We start from the raw sequence: 15,506 nt of genomic DNA, 5'->3' as shown, positions 1-15,506 counted from the left end.
ATTGGAAAACAGGGATCACGGCTGTTGTTCAGCAAGAGAAAATAATGGGGAATAAGCATAAGTCGAACTCTCCCCACAAAACAAGATCTGGCAAATGCTTGATCTGAACGAATGCGTAAGGAGAGAGAGCTGGTGCTTTGCCACAGTGAAGCCATGCTTTATCATTACACAGCGACAGTGAATTTTAAAAGTGTCCGCAGCTCCAGCTTTCTCATTTCTCTTCCGATACTTCTCGAATGGATTTTGATTCATATCTCTGCTGTTTTTTTATCTCCCGGGTGCATTCTACTCAAATTTTAATGACAAACCCCTATCTAATTTATCGAGGAGGTGAGAGATATAAAGGTGCAACACATTAAATGACTTTATGATGGGCTCCTTTTGCTGACAAGGCTATTGGCACTTGTTTGTTATTTGTCTTTTTAAGTGATTGATTTAATGATACATTTCCTCTGCAGAGGTCTTCTCACCCACCATCACTTATTCTGTTTGCTCATCCAGTTCGCATTTATTGGGGCCTTTTAAGAGGCTCGTAGCTGCTACGTTCCTTATGTTGCTTTTCATTACACTGCAGTGTGGTTGCAGTTTTCCATTCATGTCTCTTCCGTTTATGAATCTGCTAATATAAGCCTTAGAAAGCCCCATAATCAACTTTGTTTCCAAACACACTTTGAATCTTTATCTTTACCCAACCAATTTTCAGTGCTTCATATGCCGGACTGAGTGCTGAAGGCAAGGAACAATGCGGCAGGATATCAAAAGCAAGGGGAAAAAGGGCTAAAACGTTAATAGGCTAAAAGGCTTCCTGGCAGGAAATATAGTGTTTAGATTAGACCTGTGGTACAATCAGCGTTCAAGGACATGGAAGGTTTTCAGTGATAAAGGTGCCATGAGAAGTCAGCAGAAGATATAGTGATTCCACCTGCCAGCTACAGGCAGACAATGGGTGAAAATATGATACAATTTTTAGCTAAAAGGAAAAAGCCAGACCTTGGAAGAAGGCATGATCAATCTTACCATGCCAATAGCAAGAAAACGGGGGAAAAAAAATACAATCACTGTAAAAGTGGTCCAAGTATTTGGGAAATGACAAAAACAAAGTTTTGCTTTCCTTCTTTTCTTTGTGACTGATAAAGCAACCAATATTGTTTGCAATTTTTGCTGCCATCATCAAGGCCTTTTCAAATTTTTGAGACAAAATGAATAAATGGATGACTGGAAAAATTGTTCTTCATTTCTGGTCTTTCATTGGGTCTTGATTAGTTTTCGCTGAAAAAAGCCTGCTGATAAAAGCCAGCTGATAAAAGCCAGCTTGTTGACACCGTGCAGAATTTTGCTTTTTGTAATAGGACCATCTGACAGGCCTTATTTCACAAGGTTGATTTAAAGCAACACGAGGCACTATTGTCTCTGTGCTGTTATGGAGAAGAAACACATAGGATGGAGGAAAAAGCCTGAGCTGTTAGGTCTAAATTAAAGAAAAGAGTGGCAGGATTTTATTTAAATTAGTTTTTTTCCCCATTTACCATGTAGTTTTTACATTTCATTTATAATTACATTTTCAAAATAAAACAGTAAAGCATTACTTGCAACTTGTATATAATGTGTCTGCCACTTTGAATATTCATGTTTGCTGTTTACGTGTTGATATTTATCCAGCCTGACTTTTCCAGTCATCAGGGTAGTTACAATCATTCTCTATGTGCAGCACTTTATGATCCATGCGAAATATTAAATGCCACACAAAGGTAGGATGTTCACAATGATAAACTTTTAGTCAGATTTTTAAATCTTTTAACAGTTGGAATATTATTGCCTTGATGTTGGCCTTTAGCTGCTTTCAGGTTGATTTTAGTCTTGCATGAAAAAAATGTTGCCTTCTTGTACATTGTAAATGCAACCGTGTAATTTCGGTGCTTGTGCATAGAAATTCAGCACAAAATCATTGCATTATTTGAAAAAAAATATATATATCTCAAACCAATTTTAAGAACATTTTCTGTGTTGTACAAACTTGAGACAAAGAATGCATGAAAACAAATGGTAGAAAGTTTGAACATATATGATGAGTCACTTGAAATTTTAGCTCCATATATTAAATGCTTTTCAAGTTATATTTTTTGGTCTGTCGACCCACCTTTCTTCACACATTGAAATCTGAGGTAGTGTTTACACATGAATAACAAACTCTTATTTTTGGTCTTTCCTTCTATCAGAATGAATCAGGGAATTTGGAACAGACATGCCAAGACTTGTCTGATAACTGGGTAATTAAAAATTCACATTGCAAATAACAACCAGTGAAGATTTTTGAATGGTGTACAGTTAAATGTATGTTTCACAATAATGCAAAATAAAACATGAAGAATATTTTTGAGGTGAGATTTGCTGTCACAAAAATGAAGGGGATGCCGTTTCTTTTCTTTCATTCAACATTTATGCTTGATTGAGCAAATATGACAAGTTGTACCAAAGGTTTTGGAGATTTTCATGTTCAAACGTTGCGTCAGATTTCAAAGTGTAAAAAAAGACGTCTGAAAGTGAGTGGGAAAAAAAAACTTCATGTGGGTTTGAGATTAGCTCAAGAGCAGGGTGTAGTTTTTTGTAAGAGTTTCCAAGGCTAACACCTGCAGCAAGCCTTACATTATCAAACAATGCAAAGTTTGAGATGCAGTGGTGTAAAGGATGCACTGACTCTAGAGCAGCAGGGAAGTAGCCTCAGGAATGACAAATTACATTTCTTCGTATGATGATCCAATGGATAACTCTGGGTTTGGCCATTGCCAGGAGTGCAAAATTTGGTAGTGGGGCGATCATGGTGTGGGGCTGTTTTTAACGACTTGGACTTTGCCCTTTAGTACCAGGGAAAGGAAGTCTTAATGCTTCAGCATACCAAATGTTTTTTTTTTTGAAAGATGACAGCAACAGGTTGCATGAGATTTTGGGCCATGCTGACCTAACCTTTTAAATGCCACTTTCTGTGTCTTTGTGAATTTACCAGCAGTGTTTTATTCATGACCTTGTATTGTTTACAGTGCAGAGGTCACTGTGAGAAAGTGTGCATACAGATGCGCTGCGCTAACATCTACATCACTTTTTCCACAGCAAAGGGCTAATCGTGGGATCTAATCACATGATTTACAGCAGGACACACCACTGGCTAATGTTTTTTTCTTACGACAGGGCCTGGAGTGAAGCTACTCCAGGGGAGAATCCCTGGAATTTTTAAGAGATAATGCACAACTTTATCGTGCATGTCTAATTGTGTTAAGTTAACATAGGGCAAAAGAAGGTTTTCCGGGGAAGCTTTCATTTTTAAATTGCAGGGACCGTGACATGAGGGATATGGAAGGATTGACTGAGGCGCAGATGCAGACCATGACCAGGAGAGAAGGCTTCAAGAGGACCAGTGAGAAGCAGGGACCATCTCCAGGACAACTGACAAACGACAGTGGACTGCACCACTGGGCTTCCAAGAGGTTGTCATGAGGAGATTTTGAACAGCAAAATCTTAAAATAAAATGAAAGAGTTTCTACGTTGACATTGAGGAGGACTACAGGAGTGCACGACTTGCTCTGCTCCTAATCTACAGCCGCGTTGGAACAGAAATCGAAGGATAAAGAGAGCGTGCCAAGCACCAAAGGTGACAGCGCAGAGGGAGATCAGCGTTGGAATTATGACTCTGTAGATGGCACAGACACCAGGAGCCATGACTGTGACTGGGAATGACCACCTAATGCTGTTTCACTTTCACACAAGTACTTTGACACTCTGGAGAAGGCCTTTCCTCTGTATCATTGTTGTTGCCATTTGCGTGTGAGACCTTAGATTGTGGGGATGATTAAAGATGAACAAAGGGTGGTGGGAGAACAGTGAAGTGAGGATACACAGTGTGAAACTCCTTTAAGTGTACAATAATGTTGATGTGATATACACAATGTCAGGAAAGAAATTCTGGTATTAATGTGATTCAATATAATCAATTCTATACAATCCCACCCTTTGATTCTTAAATCAAGAATCACATTAATACCAGAATTGCTTTCCTGACATTGTGTATATCACATCAACATTATTGTACACTTAAAGGAGTTTCACACTCCTTTGTGATAATATATCAATATTAATGAGTTTCTTTTACTTATGTATTAATCACATTTATTTTTATTGTATAATGCCTTGGTGCCACTGGATTTTAACAAGTCTCACACTCATACATTAAGACAAATGGTGGGGGTCTAGTAAGGAAGTTGGGGGAAGCAGACAACTCCACAGGAAGAATCTTTTGTCTCTTCGAGGACTCTGGGAGGTAGCAAGGGAGTGTGAACCTTAAGGTGTGAAACAGCTGTGTACTGCCTTTTGTTCCTGAAGAAGGTATTTAACTGAGAGCCATGCTAGGCTCAGTGAGATTCTGCTGACCGTCTGCCCCGCGGTCATGTAGGCTCTCCACAAGCTTGGTTTTCTGTTCTTTGTGTGTTTTGATTAAAGAATGTTAGCTACCGCTCACCGCTCGTCTGCAGGCTTTATTTAAATGGAAAACTTCCACAACAGTAATTAATGGGAAGACTTCTTTGAACAGTCTTGTAGCAATAGGGCTTAACAAATATGTTGATGATTAAGAGGAAGAAATTAGTTGAGTTAGTCCAGAAAGCTTCACAGGAAAGAAAGAGTCAATAAATTTAAGCTGTTATTAATGTTTCTGTATTTAATGATTTGTTTGTGGGTGATTGTGAATATTTTTTCCCTAGTGGTTAACATTTTATTAGTAAAGAAATCAATGAAGTCAATACTAGTTAAAGGAATACTTGGCTCAACAGACCTCTGACTCTTTGTAAGACAGACAGTTTTTAAGAAAAACTGGTAAAATGTTCAGTTTTTATGGCATAAATCAGGAGAAGATCCAGAGTGTGAATAACATGTTGATTTGGCTCGTTTGCATTGCGAGAAAAACCAAATGAGACCTTTAATAAATGAAAGGTTGGTGTAACATGTTATTTTAAGTATGTACTGGTAAGTTAAAATCACCCAATATAGTTATTTTAAATGTACTGAGTTCTAAATCAGATTTTAAAAAGTCTGTTTTATTATTATTATTTAGATAGGGTTAACATTATTAAGAGTAGGGCTTTCAAATGAATTATAACTCTGTCTAGGTGTTTGGTTTATTGCTAAGCTAGAGTGAAAGACTGCTGCCACACCTCCTCCTCAGCCTGTGCTAAGAGGATTCTGACAGTCGGTGACTCGTTGGTGTTAATTCATATAAACTAAAGTATTCATCCTGCTGCAGCCAGGTTTCTGTAAGGCAAAATAAATAAATATTTTTGATCATATAGTAACAGAAAAGAGTTACCTAATGTTTATTTTTAATGTTAATCGTTGTGCTTCTTGGTACAGTTGAACCCGTTATTTTGTCTTTGTGTTTTTAATAATTAAAATACTTTTTGTTGATATTTGTGCCTTTTTAAGTGGTCTCGGAGCAGAAACAATCTCTAGAGGGTTGGGATTTTGGGGACTGTGGTGTTCACAAGTCTGTTTTCCAATTACAACAGCCTTTGCCCGTTGTAATTGGTAATTAAACTGTGGCAACAAATGGTTCAGACCCAGAGGACATCAGATACTGCTAGGCAGGTCATCTGAGGGAGTGGTGCTTGATCTGTGATTGTGGCGGTTGGGTGGTACATGAGAGCGGGCAGAGAAAGATGGAGTATGCGAGTGTTGTAAACTATAAGATATGTTCGTCAACAGCATCTGCTCTATTAGAGTGTAGACTGCCCCTCCAATAAAGCCCACTGTGCTCCTCAAACAAGTTAAAGTTATCTATAAAACATACTTTGTTGTCACTACAGACTGATGACAGCCAGGTGTGCAAGCTCAGTGGGTGACTGAGCCACACAATAGTCAAGAAATAGGAATTGGGCCAGAGATGAAAGTGTGGCAGTTTAGAGACTCCAGAACCTTAAACAGATGCATAAAGTCTTTTTTTAAGCAGTTCAAGCAATTGATTGCATATTATTGTTAGAAGACTTGAACATACTTCAACTTATGTATATAATATATGTCATATTTTATTGAATCTATATTAATATATTTTGATTAAACCGGACCCCGTCTAAAATGGCTTACTTGTATCTTTTTAAATATCTAGTTTAATCTCATCTGTCATCTTTCTTGTGTCAGCACTGCTCTCAAGGTCAAATGCAGTGCCTTGCATTGGTTTTCTCTATCTCGCTGTTGCAGTCTGTAGCCATCTTTCTTGCATGAGACATGCTCGCATTTCTGCTATTTTCAGATGCAAATCCTGTTTAGACCTGTCACCTACTGCTAGACACACTATGAGAAAAAAAATGGAAAAACAATAGGCTATCAGAACATTGGAGCAGTTTGCAAAATGAGCACCGATTTGTTTTATGGGATATCAGGGTTAGACATGGTCAACAAGTTGACATAGTCGAGCACCTTGGTGTCAGCTATGATAAGGCTCATCTCATTACTGAGGCATCAACATTGCTACAACCACTTGGATCCTGTGAGTCTTAAGTCTGAAACAAGCTGCTCTCTCTTCTTTGGCATTCCACTGAGCATATTTGAACTCTGGGTTTCACCTTTCTTCACCACCATCCCCTGTTTTGCCCTTATTTCACTGTGCCCTGTGTTTGTTAAAGCCTACAGCGTTGTCAATCAAAGACCAGCTTTCGTTCTCCTGTGAGGTCCCCACTGCCCTCTTCAGTGTTAAACAAGCAACTGAAGCATGCCACATTGCATCTAATGACCTCTCCACCTCAGCGTTTTATGAAATATTCATGGAAACTTTAATTGGTCCCTATGATATTTATTCTTAGGAAAAAATACCTTTTTGTTTTTACATTTTAAATTCTTCGATGTCAGATTGTTTTATTATATCAAATCTTGTAGCAAGGATTTCTATCCCTAATCGGTGATTCTGTTTTACAGCAGTGCTCCCCAGCCCAGTTGTCTATGTATGTTTTTCTACCTGTCTGTAAGTACCAAAGCCAGGTTGACTCAGCAGGTGCCCTCTCAACATGTCTTGGTGTAATGTCTTCCTAAATGAGCTGTAAGGAGGGCTGCCTCCCAGTGACTCGGCAGTCTGTCAGGCCCCGATAACACAGTGGGAAGAACATTATTGCCCTCAATTCTACTCCTCTCCTTGACCTTGTCTCCCACTGCATTACTCAACTCACCGAGAGGCTCCTTGGAGCCCTTACCTGACACCAGCATGACCTCAAATCTCAACATTTCAAAAAATGTGGATAGAGGGTTTTATGACTGACAGAATGCTGAGTGCTTTTGGTGTTTTTCAAACTCTATAGTATTAAAGTAAAATAACTTTGATCTTAGAAGTATTAAATAAAAAATGTTACTGACCTGGGCAATAACTTCTGCTTGCTGCTTGCTCCATAATGCATTTGCCGGTGCACATTGTTGTCTGAGTTTTTTCATGATGAACTTTTATTTGAAATCTATAAAACTGAAAATTAATTTAGCGGAGATGTACATAAATTTTGTTTTAGATTACTTAACAATTTTGTTTGCTTTTCCTCAAAATTGCTCTGAGATATTATTGCAAGATGCTGCATTGCTTAAATATAGTGTCAAAAAATTCAAGGTGAATCATTTAAAGGGCAGGACAAGCAGCAGAGCAGCGTTACAAACTGAGTTTCCCTCTTACATTTGCTTTTTCCTTTTGCATAAATATTTAGTTTGGTTTTGATTAGATTTATTGTTAGTTTCAGTCTTTTTCCGTCTTAAAGAGTATTTGTCAGTTAAAGCTGTAATATATTCACATAAGGTATATAAATACTTTACTCGCAGTCATGTCTGAGTTTCACTAAACATATGCAAAAATATATGTTCATGTTTAATGCCCTGACAGATTTTTGCCATATTACATTTTTCACTTGAATAATTGTTTATAATTATCAACATCTGCTGATTAACTCTCACAGAAATAAATAAATGTGTGCCTATTAGAAGTGGACTTGCACACTAAAGGTATACACTTTTCAATGAGATCTCCACAGTCTTGACAGTTATAGAGCCAGCTAATTAGCTATCATGATGGTGAGCAATGAATACTTTGAAAAGGGCAGATTTACAAAACAAGTGTGCTTTTAATATAACGTAATTGCAACAGTACAAAACCAAACTTTGCTCTTGCATATGATGGCAGGTTATTGTTGCGGATAGGTAAAGGCCATTTATCTGCTGATCAGTGCGAATACGACATGCTCAGCTCAGATCTCACTGCTAATCAAAGGTTGCACCAGCCAGTTAAAAATTCTGCTGGATATCTACAGACTGTCTAGAGACCTCCAAGCAACAGTAGGTTAATGTTCTGTCTTGTGCTAAGCAGGTGCTGAGGAAGCTATTATGCCCAGACATCATGGGTCCTCACATTAATTAAGTTTTTTGAGCCTGCCTGTTTCCCTAGTGCTTACTAATTAGTCTTAATTAGTGGCCGGGATGATGAAGTTGTAGAAACAGACACTGCTCCGCTTGTGTTTTCACTATCCCTGTCGTTTCTCCAGTCTCGTCTTGTCACCTCACTTTACTTGAGCTCCTTCCTAATTGCCTTTTGTCAGTATGTGGAAATCAAGCGGACAAGGAGTTGCAGTTTAAGAAACTCTTAACACCTAGAGTCGACATTATTGTCAAAGTGTTTAGTGGCACCCATTCTCCTACGCATATACTGCAATTTTGTCAAAGATGTACACACAAAGTATCTGCTGGTGTCAGTCAAGAGTAATAATTCTGGACACCAAGAACAAAAGCTATTGTTTGAAAGAATGACAAAGAGAGCTTGATACTGGAGGGAATAGAAGCTGTGACTATTAAAACATTTACCAATGCTCAAAAATTTAAGCTAAGGGACTTGCAATACCAAGGTATGATCACTAAGCTTCCCTTTGTAAGGAGTTTGCAGTTAGACCATGCGTGCATACATAAGACTACACAGGGCTGTCATGAAAATTTAAAAGACATTTTTTTTCCATATGCTATAATTTGTATGCACTCAGTCCATGTAATGACATTTGCTCGTGTGGTTGTCAATGTTGTAGATGAATCCCACTGCAGGGAAGAGCTAACTTATTCTCCTCTGACTGATAGTTTTAACTGCTGACTGCAGTGACCCTCAAAGACCAGCTGCAGAGATAATCATCTAATGTGTTTTTGCAGCTACAGTTTTGACCCCGAATGATCTGACCTTCATTTTTGGCTATTACCACTTCAACCAGTCGACTGGTGTGTAGCTGTAGCTGAAAGTGTAGTTAAAAGAAGCATTTTTGCTTTAACAGCCAAAGGACAGAAGACCATTTCCTTCAGCCCTCTGTTATTCCACTGGTTCATGATTGAAAATCAACAAGATGTTAACAACACTATAACTAAAGCTATCAAGGTTTAGAACTTGAAGGCCCACCTGGCGTTGCTTGTCTGACACCAAAACCCCAAATATAATATGATATGATATAATATGATATGATATAATATGATATAATATAAATTCTGTTAGGGGTTTTGATGTAATACCAGGTGGTGTGTGGGGCTGGGGGGGAGGGGGGGGGGGGGGGGGGGGGGGTGCTGTGATGTGACATTCACTATAATCCCCTACTTTTCCCATTAACTTTGTTCATGTACATTTTATTTAACAATTTGCCTAACTTAAAAAAAAAAACCAACATTCATATTTCTAGTACTTTTTAAAACGGGAGAGCATGAAGCCTATGTAAGAAGACACATTAATTGCAGTTCTAGTAGCAGAATGGTGTCAATTAAGACGAAATCGGACTTGGGACCTAATTCTGTTTTTTCTAAAGTGGGTAGATGATGACATCCTCCCCACTGCTGTCAGACTCCACAACAAAGACTCCAACTGATCGAACACACACATCCACACATGGGCAGTAACACTAAGTGCAATACTCTTTTTCTGACAAAGTTGTATTTTTACTCAATTGTATACAGAGTATTTGTATTGTATTCTATTTTTATCCCATTGTATATTTTATTCTATTTATTCTACTGTATATAGTATTTTATTTTATTCTATTCTGTACAGTATTTTATTCTTATTGTATTCTAATTTTTGCCATATAACTTTTGCACTGTCCACTTCCTGCTGTGACAAAACAAATTTCCCACGTGTGGGACTAATAAAGGTTATCTTATCTTATAACTCATATTTTCAAGACTAAAGTAACCTATTCTATTAAGTTTGTAACATAGTAAGGATGAGGGGGCTAAGAAGTACACTCTAAGCCTTGTATTAAAGGCATTAATGTCAGGCTTTAGATTTTGGGGATGCCATGTAACCACTGGCTCTTGTCTTGTCAGGGTCTGTAATGTGTTTGAAGCATACGGGAGGAGTAAATCGCTTTGCCCCACTCTTTGACACAAAATGCATGAATGCACCGACAGAGTGCTTCTTGTCAACATATTCTTACCAGGCGTTGCAGCACAAATGTAGCACTTATAAACTCTTTGCTACAAAGATATAGTCATGCTGGCACCTAAAGAGGCACTTTCTTTGAAGCAAGCCACTGCACGGAGCAAGTAGAGGAAATGAAGTTTCTTTGAAGAACTTTGAGGAGAAATGCAAACCAGAAAAAAATATTTTCATTTGATACACTTTGTTCATTTTAACACTGCTGGAGCTTGTGATAAGTGACAAAGGATTAATAAAGAGATGCAATACACATAAGATTAATAAACATTGTGCTAAAGAATGAGTTAGGAACAAAATAGGAACAGGCTGATGTATCACACATATATCCCTATGAAAGTCAACCATCAAAAGAATATTTAAGAAAATAACAACTCATTTTCTTTAAAAAGAGTTCCTGATTAACTCAGATCCACTTCACAGCCTAAAAACTGTGAAAATCTTTTTACTGTATTACTGATTACTCCAGGATTAGTCACTCATGTGACCTAAAGCATGGAAACGTTGCACAAAGTTCCATTCTTAACATTTATGTCTTTCAAAGTATTGTAAAAGAAGCTTCTTTCAATATTTTATTCATCATAATATTATATACAACAGGTTTTGATTTCTTATTACTAATATTTTGACTTTACAACATTAACAAGTTCTAGTATGTTATGGTCACTGCTGCTTTCACTTAGTCAGGAATGACTGACTTTAGAAATAATAAAGTAATGATTAATCATTACAGTATCTTCCGACTTCATTACCTGCCACACATAGGTCATGATGACATATTTACTTATAAAACAAGTAAATATCAGTTTATTTTTATTTATTTCTTATTTGTTCTTTAGTAGCTATCTACACACCACATAATAATAATAATAATAATATGTTGCTAACACAGAGAAAGACCAAAGGATCCACCGAGTGTATCATGGTTGTGTACGTTGAAAGTTCAGTGTTCTCTTCAGCAACACTTTAGAGAGCAGCCAGTGCCCCACAGTTTACATTTCTGGAGGCGAGACTTTGCCATTTACACTGAAATGTTATATTGGTTTTCCTCCAGTACCAGTGAGAGCAGTCAAGTGTGCATTTTGTTTGCTATAGAACTAAACCTCTTGACTATAGAGTCCAGGAGCACAGCAGCGTGCAGAGTGGAGGGATGTGGCAAAAAAATTGAGCCAGTGCCTGTTTTATCTCATCAGGAACTCAGCATGAGCATATTGTCTGTGCTTGTGCGTGTTCATGCAGGTAAGTATGTGAATGTGTGTGTGTGTGTGTGTGTGTGTGTGTGTGTGTGTGTGTGTGTGTGTGTGTGTGTGTACACCTAATATCAAACAGCTGTGTTTTTTAAAATATTTATCTGCTAGTGAGGGGGGAGGGTAAAGTTAAGACTTCTGATGTGGGCTAATTTCTAAATCTCTTTCCCCCTCTGTTCCACCTCAGGTCATTACATTTTAACAGTCCATTGAAGCTGAAAATTGCAAGCTTGTGGTAAAAAATGCTTTATCAATGCTTTATCAAGAATAATCTATGTATCTATTGAAAATCCCAACATATAGTAACAGGAAGTAAGATGCAAGATGGGATAGTGTAAAGGAACATCTGTGCCACATATGGACTGGAAGTCCCCAAATCCCCATGGGAGATGCCACCAAATGTGGTTGAGAACAACAGGGCAAAGGTCCTCTGAGACTTTGATTTCCTCACAGACAAGCAGCTGCTTGCTAACCATCTAGACACAGTGGTGGTTGACAAGGAGAAGAAGTTGAGATAGATATAGCAATCCCAGTAGATGGCGATATCAGGAAGAAGGCGCATGAAAAAATAAGGAAATAACAGGTGCTGGAGGAACAACTAGAGCAGAAATTCAAAGTCATCCCGGTGATAATACAAACATTAGGAGTTGTAAACCCCCCCCCAAAAAAAGAAAAAACAGAAGTGGGTCCAACAGCTTCCAGGCACAACATCAGAAGAGTGCAGAACCAGAAAAAGCTGATATACTGCACCAGAGAAATATTAAACAATTTGCCCCCCCTAAAATCTCTTTGATGTGTTTTGTGTGAACGATTTCATTAGAAGCATTTGGAGAATAACTTTTTAATGAAAGCCTGTAAACAGTAAGAGCTGAGTAATGCTCAGTTATTTCAGATATGTAGTTACATACATCTAAGAACAAAAAGCAAACAAACAATTTTTAGAGTAAAATTTGTTTACTCCCAAATGATCGCCTTTAACTTGTGGAAATAAACAGCTGTTGCATGGTGGTAAGAAGTGACTGTAGTGAAACAACACAGTGCCGTATGGATTGTGCTTTAATTCAGCAGGTAGCACTTTTATTCTGAATTTGTTTTCTGAATCTGTTTTCAGTGCATCAAAGTTTCAATAAATGCTTAATACAACTAAAACTAGTTGTAACTCTCTTACTTTGTTCTGTTTTACAGATTTTATTGGTTTGATTTACGCAGGGTTTGACATCTGCCTTAATGATTTCAACTAATACTAAAGTGTTTGTGTCAATTATCTCTTGGTGACATACATCTTTACCATGAATATGTTTAAATGTGACATTTATTGAATGAATAACATGTTAACTGCACCATTGTTATAGTTCATTTTAAATATTGATTTTATTTTAATTTTTTGTTGTTGTTTGACTTCGACAAGTAAAAAAAGGTTGATAATGCTTAATTTAGCACAAGCAGATAGTGTTACAAAATCCATCCATCCATCTTCTTCCTCTCATGACAATTTGAATAACTGGTCTGTGCATTTTGCTTGACTGACAAGCACAAGGAAAGTGCATACACATGGTGCTAACACAACAAACCAGCATTTCTACCTAGACCATGAAGTCGAGTCTTACTGCTGTGTTGTTAAAAATAAATAAGTCTAGCTATGACATCATTTTACTCAAATGAGCCATCCTGGGCAAATAAATGTCTTAGTTATGGCAGTTGAGCCTAAAACCCACAAGTGCCAGAATTAACCTTAATGTAAGATACAGCAGTTTGTTGGGTTGACTGACACTGACAAATCACCTTTCGAAGTTATGAACACACAGTTGCGATTATAATTCTACTCAGCTTCCAATCTTTTAGTCACTGCTCTTAAACTATCAAACACAAACATGCATCAGAGGGTACATGTCCTCTTAAGTGTTGGCAGGACTAAAAAGCACCCCAGATATGTTACACAGTCCCCTGCTTTTCATTTAAGAAGCCTACAAATAGTTATTGACAGCAGTGCCTCAACTTGCTTTCAGCAGTCTACGGCACTGTCCACGGCACTGAAATATCACCGCTGACTGTAAATTGTAATCATGTTTTAATACTACATATTATATATGTGTTATTATGTGTTACAGTATTCATTTACTACTTTGATGGCCATTTAGTATGATCTGTGTTGCTGGGAATACACCCTAGACCTCGACATCTTTTACTAAATATTTTAGGGGACACAGAGATACAGATTTTTAAATTCAATGATGATCGTGTACCTTTAAAAGATCCCGCTTGTATTGCATTGTGAGAAACATGAGGAAAATCCTGCCTGAATAGACTCAGTAAAATGCATGAAATTTCAAGGTGCACTTTCATTCAGAGTTAAAGAAGGACAATTTTAGCATGCAGAGGATGAAAATAACTTGATATCATGGATTTATAGAATTAGAAATGTCACAGTTATATTGTACATCCTGGAATTGGGTTGTAGCTCCACTGGGGTTCAGGTGGTTAAATAACACATTTATGCAGGTTGGATCTAATAACTGGTCAGGTGGGTGCAGGATTAGGGGAAAAAAAATTACAAAGTACCATAATGAGCTATTATGAAAATATAATCATCTCTAATACAGTGTGGTGTCGGTAAAACCACATGATAAACCTTCGCTTGCCATCTGCTTTACGAGGGTTGGAAAGAGACATTATTTATGTTTGAACAGCTTTATGTATTTATCTTATGCATTAAGGATGAATGTGGGTTAGCTGTGCTGGCTCTCTGTGGTAACTAAAACCTATGCACAGGTTTGTTAAAATATATGTGTAAAACGGCTTGTGTTTAAAATAAAACATGGGGATTGAATTAAATGCTTTAAGAGCTTTATCGCTATGCAATGAAAGAAAAGAAACCACAATGTTGCCATTATCTTTTCTTCAAAATGCATTGATATCATAATGTAATATCAATACATTTCCATTTAATGTCTAAAAATACCATAACTTACCTATAGAGGCAGAGTTTGATTTTCAAGACAATTTCTCAAAGATGAAATGTCAGAACTGACAACATAAGAGAAGATGTGAACCTTTCTGCTTTTGTTTCAGGCAAACGAGCAAAACCATAGAACCATTATATAACCATCACACTACGCCCTGAAATGGCTTTGAATACTTCCAGTGAATTTAAATTGCTACACACAGAGAGAGAGAGTAGATGTGTAGCGCCATAAATAAGGAGAATGAATTGTAATACCACAAAAGTATAAGCCTTTGGGGCCCCTTTTTCACCAGAGTAAAAGCACATGAAAATGCTGTCAAATAATATATTGATTTTGGAGGTATCATTCTTCAGGAACAGAACACAACCCGGTGGCCTTAAATGAACCTTGCATCACCTTGTCAAATCAATATCCAGTGAAGAAACAATAAAACATAGGTGCAAAATTATCTTATGTGTGTATTTGACAACTGCTTGGGAGCATGTTTTATAGGACAATGGTGTGCAGATATTTATGTTTATCTGGTGGTGTAATCATGCTTGTAGCCCATCCCGGTTCTCCTCCAGCCCTCCTCTACTGGCCTCCCTCTTTATTTATTTACCCTGGTCTCATCCAATCGAATGGCAGATCAGTCTGTGGAAAGGGCAGTGTGCCAAGGCAGCCTTCTGTGACAGAGCAATGCATTAGGACATTAAGACACCAGCTCCTGTGCAAAAAAATCAATCACACACCCCCGGACGCATTAGAGGCAGAGAAGGGCACCTCTCACACCTTTCTGAAGGCCATCCTGGCTGGCTCTGCAGCTCTGTTCCCATCTCGCTGGCTCTAGATGTGTG

Source organism: Rhamphochromis sp. 'chilingali', assembly GCF_963969265.1.
Source record: "Rhamphochromis sp. 'chilingali' genome assembly, chromosome: 22".
NCBI classification, from domain to species: Eukaryota; Metazoa; Chordata; class Actinopteri; order Cichliformes; family Cichlidae; genus Rhamphochromis; species Rhamphochromis sp. 'chilingali'.
Note: the sequence above shows the minus strand (reverse complement) of the source record.